We start from the raw sequence: 11,597 nt of genomic DNA, 5'->3' as shown, positions 1-11,597 counted from the left end.
AACTTAATGATATCATGTTGCCCATGGTCCAACTTTGTGAAATGATAAGATTGTAAAGAGAAAGTGAATTGTATATTTTATTGGGCAGATAAAAAATGTCTTATTACAAAAAGTCAACAGTTCTGTTTGTTTAATTCAAGTGGTTTACCATGACAATGACAAACTATAGAAAATATAATGCATTCAAGACAATTCCGTGAACATGATGGGGTTCATTGAATTTGATTTTCACTGCAAACACAATTTTGTTCTGTTGGCAGATTTTTTAAATTGAAAAACGTTACTAAACATGGGGAAGAATATTATAGTAAAATGGGAAAATAAGAAAATAAAACTTCAATTTTGCAAAACCATTAAATTCATTTGGCTGTTATAATATGTAAGTTTGGATAGAATTTTTTAGGATCTAATTATTTTCTAAAGTTTTTTTAATAATAAATTGAAAATGTTGCTCACTTAAAATAATTATTTTATTAAAAAATATATTTTTCACAAAAAAAATAAAAAACTCAAAATGAGCAAAATTTACCACCATCTGTAACAACAGTACTGTTTTTACAAAATGCAAAATAAATTATTTGTGATTTACCCCCTCCCCCTGTAATATAATAACAATTCTACTCAAAATAAGAAAAAGTATCTAAAAAAAGTATAGGCACTGTCTATTTTAATAATGAGTTTTAGCAAAATGAGAACAATATGTTAAACACGGAAATGTATCTCCCAAAAGAACAAACATTTTCCATATTGGAATGTTTGCTATGTAACCTCTGAATCAAGATATCCAATACTCACACAGAGTGTCTATGAGGTGGAAAAAAGCTAGAAGAGTTTGGCACAAAACACTCCGAGTTCATAGAGTCTCATCAGAATCTGTGCATGGGAGGGAGACTTCCACTGTGTCTCCAGGGGTGTGACAGCAGTATGTGAGTCGGATCTGCTCCCGGGGCCACCAGCTCTGCGGCCCCCTGCAGGATAGCCACAATAGTCGCCCCAGGGCAGATGCCATAGCTGGGATTCCCACCCGTAACCGGGACGCCTTCACCCAGGGCACAGACATACTGGCAGCAGCCCCACAATCAATTCATCAATCTTTGAAGGGAGACCTAAGTGAGAAAAGGCCACTGCAGTCACCCCCACTCGCCTTGGAGGGGGCCGCCGGGGAGACTGGCGCTGACGTTGCAGCTCAATGTGTAGATAATCATAAAGGATGCAAAGTTAACCAGACAACAAACGAGCCACGCACTTGGAGAGAGTACTGTAGTGTATTGCCCCAAAGAAGCAATCATATAAAGATGTGTTTCATTTTGGCATCATGTTTAGCTGTTCTGCTTGCACACATTTTTCCTTCAGTACTATCATCTAATTGTGTCTGTTTAGGCCAAGGAAAGGATGAAGGGGTGAAGTGAAGGGTCTTCAATTTGATCTTGGTAGACATTTTCAGACTCTGTCTCCTCCTGCTGGACAATAGGAACTTTGACCCATTTTCCTAAGATTACATTATATTACCTCTGGACTAACAATGACAATTTAGGAATATTAGAGCAGTATGTATTTTTAGTTCAAACATTTTATTGAATTATATGTGTATTTGTGTATCTCATTTCAAATCTTTTATTTTCAATGAACCATTTGAACCATTTTTATCCATCTTGTTATTTATTTGTTTGAATATATAAATAATTCAAATATTAAAATGCAGAGTTCTTTAATGTGTCACAAAAGCTAAGTACGTAATGTCATCACCACAACATTAGTTTTTTAACAAAAATATGGAAGCCAAACTTTTCAGAAAATAGTTTTCCCCGTGTTATTTAGGACCTAGTATCAAATTTGTCACACGTCGCTGACTGTCGATGCCTGGGTCCGGTTCATTTCTGTAGAACGCCATAAGGCTTAACACCGGAAAAAAAACGGCGACTAAATGATGAAGTTTTTGTATCTGAGTCATATCAGGAGGCCTCTCCATCTATTGAAAGTAACCAGCACTTTCTGTTTAATGTAAGGGAGCAAACCCCTACCCTCGAGAGTGATGGGTGCCAACAGGCTATACTTGCCCAAGAGAATCACAGGTAGTGGTGCCTTAATGAACTTCGCTGTTAAGGGATCCATGAACTGTGAAATTCATGAAACGTTTCCAGGCAATAACCCATCCAAAACACCAGAGCACAATGTTTTAATGCATACATCCCCAATTACCTCTTACAATGTCTCATTTAATATCATTGGTTATTTCAGTGGATACTGAATTACCCTATATAACTATTTGACAGTTCTTTTTTTCACTTTCAATATAAACAAAACAAAACGCCAATTAATAATCACCGGAGGCTGATCAGACCTATATATTCATGCACAGAAGCTGACGTGGGTTTGTTTCAAAGTTTAGGTTTTTTTGTAAGTTTGAATGCAAACTAAGGAGCTCATGTCTTGTGACAAAATGTGTTATTCCCTCTAAAACCTAAAATACTCCTTAAAAGTTATAACTCTTTAAATAGTAAGTATGTGCCCGCGAACTTTGGCAACAATTTATAATAATATATTTGGTGCCATAAGCCACTTTCCATCCATCCATCCATTCATCCATCCATCCATTATCTGCACCGCTTATCCTCAGTAGGGTCGTGGGGGTACTAGAGCCCATAGCCACTTTCCAATTTTACTCAAATGTTTATAGTAATCTCGAATCCCCCAATAATGCCCCGAATAAGCAGGTAGGCACCTTGCATGGGTGACTCCCGATTGGTGCGTGAGTGTGTGTGTGAATGGGTAAGTGTGAAGCACATTGTAAAGCGCTTTGGGAGGTCTTCATTGACTAGAAAAGCACTATATAAATCCAGACGATTTACCATTTACTGTTTAATTTTATGTGCACAACTAAGAATGCATAAAATCACATTAGTATTTTTTTTCTTTCCAAATATCCTATTTATAATTTAATTTTCTATTTCTATTGAAATAAAAATACTGTAAAACAGCACTGTTGACAACTCCTTTAATTGTCTGAGCATTGTGGACGGGTGTGTGCGACACCTTTACTTTGGGTTCCTTTATGTAAAAATCCTTATCAGGGGGGTATTGCACGAAACCATGATAAATGTTTAAGCAGAGATTTGTTTGTTATTTTGGTTAATTATAGCTTCAGTGCAGTTGCATAAAGGCTGGTTAAATTTAGCTCGACGAAGTTACTATAGTGATTTATTCTCTGTAACTAGCCTCCTCCAGACCAGGCTAACAGCCAGTCTAAGGGCCCGGTCACACAGCCGTTTGTGGCTGAATCACGGCCAGAAATTTCTGCCTGTGAGGCGGACGCTATTGGACGCTTTGAGGTCGCCATACAGACGAGATACAGCAGTGCTTAAGACGCGGTCGGAAATTCACGCGCGGTTGGCAGCGCGAAAAAGTTTTGCGCTGCTCAATACTTTAGAGCACGGGTACACAGCCTTTCACGGGCGTATCGAAATTTCTGTCCGTGTAGCAGACGCTGTTGGGCGCTGTTGGACGCTTTGAGACTGCCATATAGACGAGATACAGCAGTGGTTTACTCGCGGTCGGAAATTCACACGCGGTTTGCCGCGCGAAAAAGTTTTGAGCTGCTCAAAACTTTGAGCACGTGTTAACCGCGGGCGGCACACGAGGTAATGCGGAAATGACGCGGAACGACGTGCTCTGGCCGCGGCCAGGGTGTGGTTACACATGGGTAGGACGGGAAATTTCAGCGGGCAATCGTGGGTGGAGCATGGTAATAGCATGTTCTGCGCCTGTATCGAGGTGTTATTACGTGAAATTAGCGTGTTACGCGTGTGACGGTCAAACGCCTTTCTCCGCGTATATACAGCGCGATTTGCCGAGCACACGTCAGTTGTGCTCGAGACGTCAAGGGGTGGACATGGATCCCCGTCACCGTAGTGACCTCGTCTTAATCCATTTTTATTTCTTGACATTTATTTTCATTTCATAACAAGATAATAAAATCAAAATGAAAAACTATTACAATAATAACATATTGGCTTCTTCGGTGCCATAGCTTGAAATCTTGATCTTCACGGGACTGTGTCTTGAGCGGTTATGATTTCTACAGCCCGGTGTTATGCCGAGAAATACATCCCTGCCGAGATTTGCATCCCCTCGCTACTACAACCACTTTTACCTCGTTTTATCTCACTTTTATATCACTTTTAGGGAATGTAATGGCGAACATATAACCAAAACCATTTCGTCTTGCATTTGTTGGGCATGTAATACAATTTAAACCATTCCGTCTTTGTTTTTGTTGTGAACGTAATCGAACGGTAATGCACACCGTATATAAAATCCTCCCCCCTCGCGTGAACGCGCATTCTGCTGCGCTTCCAACAAAAGCGATCGTATTCTATATAAAACGCTTATTAAAACAATAAAGCGAGCTAATTATAACAATTGGGAGATCCTAGTCTATATAACGCGTTTATTTAAACAATAAAGTGCGATCGTATTCTACAAAATGCGTTTGTTAACACGGATGAAAAAGTCACCAACGTCAATGCACGCTTCCAACAAAAGCGATCGCAGCAGAATGCGCGTTCACGCGAGGGGGGGGGGGGGAGAAGGAGATTTTGCGTAGGAGTCGGATTTGGGCACAACACCGGCTCGGGAGCTTTTATACCCGTGGTCCACACGAGAAAATGACGCGGAAATGACGCGATGAGGAAGCGGAACAGTCGCCGGCGTCTGTTTTGCGGGCATACCACCGATGAACAGCGGGTTGGCCAATTTTGCGCATTTTCCATCGCGGGCAACCACGGGCAAAAAAAACCCGCAAAATTTTACCCGTGATACAGACGCAAACGGCTGTGTGACCGGGCCCTAAGATTATTACTAGAGATAGATCTTGCACTGTCAGTCATATAATAAAATTAATGGAGTTTAAACCATTTCTATGATATCTCTTGATGGTGCAGTATTTTATTCATCCTACCTTAAAAATGCACGCATAGGCTTTATCGACATTTCATTAAGGTCTGTTGACTGTATAATTGCAACATTCCTTTTATAGTCGTTCATATGGTATATGTATTGTTGTCAGACCTTATGTTTTGTTGATATGCCAATTAAAAATGGTTGTCAAATTGACATGTGAGCTTTAATGACTATGTATATTATAGCAGTTTTGGAGATTCCAAAAGGTGACCCAACAACTTGCAAAAGGGGTATCAGTGAAGAATTTGACAAAGATAAAATAGTATATATAATAGTATACAAAGGACCGAATCCTATTCATTTGATCCCTCGTCAAAATGGCTTTTCCCTTTTTGGAGGATGTTGTGGATGAGGAAACCCTAATCATTAGAAGAGCTAGAGACATGAGAGTCTTTTGAGACAGGGCAGACCCATTGGCCTTTGCAAGAAAATCTGTTTTTGATTGCAAAATAAGGATTTACAGTGAGGAAAATGTGTTTTTAGGCAACCACCAATCCTGCAAGTTCTCCTACATAAAAAGATTATAGAGGCATGTAATTGTCAACATGGGTAAACCTCAAACACATGAGACAGAATGTGAAAAAAAAAGGAAAATCACATTTTTGATTTTTAAAGAGTCAACTTCCAAATATAAGTGGAAAATAAGTATTTGGTCACCTAGAAACAAGCAAAATTTCTGGATGTCAAAGAGGTCTAACTTATTCTAATGAGGTTTAACGAGGCTCTGTCAGGAGGACCAGAACAGAGCAGGAGACCCCAGAGCGTTCGTTACAAGTCTTTTATTTGGGGAAGCGTACAGGGTTAGCGGGAGACGCGATGACCGTCGAACGTCAGCAGCAACGCCGTGAAGACAACTTCGGGACACGTAGCCAATCGTAGCGTGGGACGGAAGCAGGTCGAGTTTACCGGGACTGGAGAGAAGATCGTAGCGTGGAACGGAAGCAGGTCGGATCGGAGGCAGGCAGAATCAGGTAAACAAGTCAAAAAGACACAGGAAAATCAGGCGAGTCAAACGGGGTAAAAAGTTAATCCTCCGACTAAGAGGTCTCCGTGTAGCGTGCTTAAAAAGGGAACATAACCCAATCAGGAAGCGCATTCCAGCGCGCCAGATGATTACCCCAGGTGGCTCCACTTGGGTAATCATGACAGGCTCCACTCGTTACCTGTAGGAATGACACCTGTCTTAACTCATAATTACATAACTGGGCTGGAAAGACTGAATATGCAACAGGGAAAAATCTTGGTGTAAAGAAATAAATTGTGGAAGCAATTTTTAGAAAACGTAAAACATACAGGACGACTGATAATTTTCCTTTATCAGGGGCTGCATGCAACATCTTACCCTGTGGCATCAAAATGATAACAAGAACGGTGAGCAAAAAGGCCAGGACCACAGAGGGGGACCGAGTGAAAGACCTACAGAGAACTGGCTGGGACCAATGTAACAAAGTCTACGATCAGTAATACAATGCACCGTCAGGGTCTCAAACTGCCGGATGTGTCCCCATGCTGAAGCCAGTGAGTACACGTCCAGGTCCGTCTGTCGTTCACTAGAGTGCATTTGAATAATCCAAAAGAGGACTGGGGGAATGTGTTATGGTCAGATGAAACCAAAATAGAATAAATTGGTAGAAACTCGGGTTCTCGTGTTTGGAGGAGAAAGAATAATGAATTTGAACCAAAGAATTCCAAACCCGTCGGGTTGAAAACACCATGGTGGGGCTTTTTTAATTACAAAGGGACAAGGACGACTGATTTGTGTAAAGGAAAGAATGACTGGGGCCATATATCGACCGATTTTGAGTGAAAATCTCCTTCCATCAGCTAGGCCATTGAAGATGAGAAGCGGCCGGGTCCCAAACACACAGCCAAGGCAACAAAGAGGCATTTCACGGCCCTGGAGTGGTTTAGCCAGGCCCCAGGTCTAAACCCCTTAGAAATTCTGTGGAGGGAGTTGAAAGTCCGTGCTGCCTAAAGACAGCCTCAAAACATCACTGCTCTAAAGGAGAGCTGCAAAGAAGAATGGGCCAAAATATCAGCAACAGTGTGTGAAAAGCTTGTGGAGAGTTACTGAAAACATTTGGCTGTCGTTATTGCCATCAAAGTATTGAGAAGGACTTTTGATATCGACCAAATACTTAATTTCCAATAACCTATAACTTTTAAAAAAGTATTTTCTCACTTGTCAAACTATTTACAGAATTTTGTCTAGTTACAATAATGATAGTGCGTGTGTGTGTGCGTGTGTGTGTGTGCGTGTGTGTGTGTGTGTGTGTGTGTGTGTGTGTGTGTGTGTGTGTGTGTGTGTGTGTGTGTGTGTGTGTGTGTGTGTGTGCGCGCGTTTTTTTTAAACCCAATACAGTGGTATTTATTTTAATCGTTCTGGGAGTAGTAAATGAACTAATCTGTTCCAAGCCCTGCAAAAGTACATTATAATATTTATTTTAATAAATTATAAAAGAGGATCAAACATGAAACAAATACACGTTAGAATTAGATTACCACACAATAAACAAAATGAGAGGCGCATAATGTAAAAAAAACAAAAACAAAGAATAAATGAAATAATAAAAATATTAATTAACCTTTTCTCACTTTTCTTGAAAAACTGATCCAATGACATTTGTTTTTGCCGTCTTTCGACAATCTGTCGGAAATGCGCGTGACAGACATCATAACAAACGATAGCCCGATTTGTCAACGCTTTTTCCAGGTGATTCCTTCCCATTATTCAGAGATTTCCTGGAATTTTGCTAAAATATCTTTAATTTGGGCTAATTGAACAATAGCCGCGTCCTCCTCCTTCAATCTATCTTGCTGGAATCCCTCCTCCTCATCATCTCTGAACTCTGGACTGTGACGGTGACACTCAGAGCATGCTGGGATACATGCAGCCTGTTTATTTATGTCCGGGAAACTCTTGGAGCGGCTAATAGCAGCACGTACTTTACTGTATTTTTTACTTCGTAACGCCTTTGTAACTAGAGGCAATATTTTACCGTTCAGATACTTCGTAACCTGAAACATTCGTTGTATAGGTACCACTGCACGGTATTTTATTTTGTTAGCTATTTCATTTGCTCCAACTTAAACGATTGTATATGGTGAATTTATTTAATAAATAGGGGAGTAAACCCCTACGCCCTAAAACCCACCTCAAGAAGTGGTGCCCCTACAAGCCTTGCGGTTAAGGGATCAGTGAGCCGTGAGCATGTGAAGCACTCTCCTGTGTGTAAGGTGACATTGCAAGGTTTGCAAACCCAGCTCGTTTCTCTCCGCCGGCCTCTGCGCACACAAAGCCTATACCTTAGTGTCAGGTGTTTGACCCGATTTCAACCAAAGACTCTTTCATCTTCCTCCTCTTCTCTGACCTCATACGCTCATGTCGAGCACTTCACCCACCTTTTGTATGTAAGGCAAAAAATTAGTCTGCTGTTCTGGGTTTTTGGCTCGGAAATTTACAAAATAGTTAAACGTTCTCAGGTGGAAAGGGTATGCAGCAAATATTTTGGTCCAGTACATGGACCCGCGCAAGAACGGGTAATATGATTTGTTTTGATCAACTTTGTCTACTCTTTTCATACATTTGTTGTATTCAACAACACATACAGGCTTTTCAAACTATTTTTTGGGCCTTCTGCTGCACAGTCAGTGTTTCCATCTAATCTAGATCGTAGTATGTTGTCATCTTTAGGATTGGCTTGTCCTGCCACGCGAAAAATAGTGTTAGTTTGTCTTCACAGCTTCCAAAAGCTTGTGGGGATGAATCTCTGCTGTTATCAGATGATCCATATCGGGTGACTTGAGAGGGATCCATTCATCTGACGAATATGGCCCCTGTTCGCTGAATTCGTCAGATTCCTCGTCAGATGATGCCAGATTGTCAGAAATACTTGGTAAACTTTTAGCGCATGTCTCAAGAACGTCAGTGGTGTAATATTTTGAAGTTGATACTGGGGTCAGTGTTTCAACCACAGTGTCATCAGCCCTTTCAACATCCTCTTCATCACCCCTTGGCTTACTGTGACAAAGGCTTTGGTCAAGAGTGAGTTCCTTGAATAAAGATCACTGCTTTTTTCCCATTTTCATTTTTCCTCGTGATCATACTCAGCTACCATAGACAGTGCATTCACACTCTAGTCAAGTCAAGTCAAGTCCAGTCCAACTTTATTTTGAGCATTAAAATAAAAAACAGAACCAAAACAATAACTCAACAACAAAATAATGTTACATAAATGTTCGAAAAGGGGTAGTTAGAAGCAGATGCTTATATTTCCTACCCCTTCATCTTCCCTATTAAATACACCAATGATAATAACAACAATAGTAATAATATTAAAAATAACAGTTATGATATAACAATAGCAACAATAACAACAAAGTTAACCATAGTTCTAGACGCTCTGTTCCCAATCTCTCGTATCACTCATACCCCATTTTCTTCATCTCTGTATTCCGCCAGTAATGTTTTTTTGTATTTAAATTTTAACAAATGAATAATTGGACATTTTTTTATCTCGTCTTGTAAATTCTTCCAAAGTTTGACCCCAAATAAATGAGGTAGCAGATTGTACGCTGACTCTCATGCTATCCTTAATACATGAGAATCCATATCATACATATTCGCCCGATCTTTGTCTTTTATTGCTCAACATGGTTGGTATAGATTCAAATATCAAAAAGCAATTACATGACGTAGGACGTGACATTCACACATTGGATCGCCCCTCAATAATTATCTGCACCATTTATCCTCATAGCGTTGCGGGGGTGCTGGGGAGCATCCCGGCCATCTTTGGACACCCTAAACTGTTTATTTGTATAGCCCTTAATCACAGAGAGTCTCAAAGGGCTACACAGACCACAGATTATTGCAAACCACAGACTATTATGACACCATCCCCTGATCTAAAACCTACATGAGGGCAAATATTACACAGATATTGTCAACAGAAAATATAGATTATTCATATACTGTAGAATAGAAGTGTGTTTAAAGCTTGGATTTAAACATTTCCACTGAGGTTGCAGATCGAATCTCAGGGGGAAGAGCATTCCAAAGCACCGAGGCCCGAATGAAATACTCTCTTGGGATCACTAGTAGACCAGCATTTTCAGAGCGAAGGCTCCGGACCAGAACATAGGGGATAATTAAATTTGTAAGATAAGTCTATGCATGATTTTGTATACTACCAGCAGAACCTTAAAAATCACATCTTTAGCTAACAGGGAGCTTGGCTAGTAAATCACCTCCTTCTTGTGGAAATAGACCAACACTGCCATCAAATAGCCACAGCTAGTCATTACAGTACTTCACAGGCTTAGTATTAAGAGGAAAGTTATCTCAGAGTCTATTCCACCGGTTTATTAAAAAAAAAACAAAAAAAAAAAAACAAGAATCATAGTTGACGAGATGTTTCATCTGCGTGTGCTAACCTCTGATTGTCACACGGGACCCAAACAGTTAATCATTTTGCCTGTGTTATCTTTTTTTCCTTTCATTTTTTTCAAATGCTCCAAAAACTCCAACAGGAGCTGTTGCTCAGCAGCTGTAAAAACGATATGCAATGCCTTTCCAAGTTTTTGGACTGTGACTCCAAGATTAATCCCGGGTGTTTGTTAGCCAATGATGTCAACGGGCACTTCTCCCAACTATCTACATCTGGCTTGTGAAGGAGGACATAGCTGCTTGCGTTCATTCAGGCTCTGCAAACATGCAACCGAATAATTCAAGATACACCAGCCTGACTAGATCAAGCTGCGCTAATTCTGTTGGCCATGATTTTTTTATTCCACTTTTGTGCAATACCCCTCAGTTCTGCAAAAATGTTTTTCACTCTTCTTTTCATTCTGTTTGTTTGAATGTTTGATAACACATTTGTTCTCATCATTTAATATTTCAAGATACTTCCAAGTTTTGCAAAATGTATATCAACTTTTTTTCTCTTTTTAGCTCATGTTTTTGTCCAATGTCCAAAATCAGATCAGTAAGAAGCGAACCAGTGTGCATGCACATGGCAGATTTTGTAAACAGTGGCTGAACAAATTGATGTTTAATGCAGTACAACACATGTACACTTAAAGCCACGACATGTAATTTTTGACCACTACATGTCACACGATTGTATACAGTAGTGCAACCGGAAATGAGTCCTACAAAGCAGCAGGAAGAACTGACTACAGATAGTTTGGTGACCAAACAGTAACCTCAGTTTACTAGGCTAACCTTGTTATTTTGGAAGATTTATGCAGATTTGTAAAAAAAAATTATATCACATGGAACAATTTGGTTTTCAGTGATCTCCAAATTAAAACACGAAGTTTACAACATTGTCAAATTTGTAAGCAAACTTACGTTTTGGTTAAAACTGCAAAAACTTCATTTGTGATTTATTCTATAGTGTTTATTTATGGCTATTCGCAAAAAAAGGCTTAGGTTTTTTTGCAAAATCTTCTGACAATTACCTTCTGGCAGAATAATCGATGGAACACAAGACCAGCTGTTTTAGGGAACCGGCGAGTTATTCCAAGCTGCTGTGTTGGAGAGATCACCTCTTGCTCAGTTTCCAGTTTACCTGGGATCTAATTCCAGAGCAACAAGTAAACATCTACTGTATTAATATTTGTATGTATTCAGA

This window comes from Urocampus carinirostris, chromosome 3 (assembly GCF_059441175.1).
Source record: "Urocampus carinirostris isolate Australia breed hairy pipefish chromosome 3, RoL_Ucar_1.0, whole genome shotgun sequence".
In the NCBI taxonomy this organism is placed as follows: domain Eukaryota; kingdom Metazoa; phylum Chordata; class Actinopteri; order Syngnathiformes; family Syngnathidae; genus Urocampus; species Urocampus carinirostris.
This window is presented reverse-complemented; position numbering follows the sequence as displayed.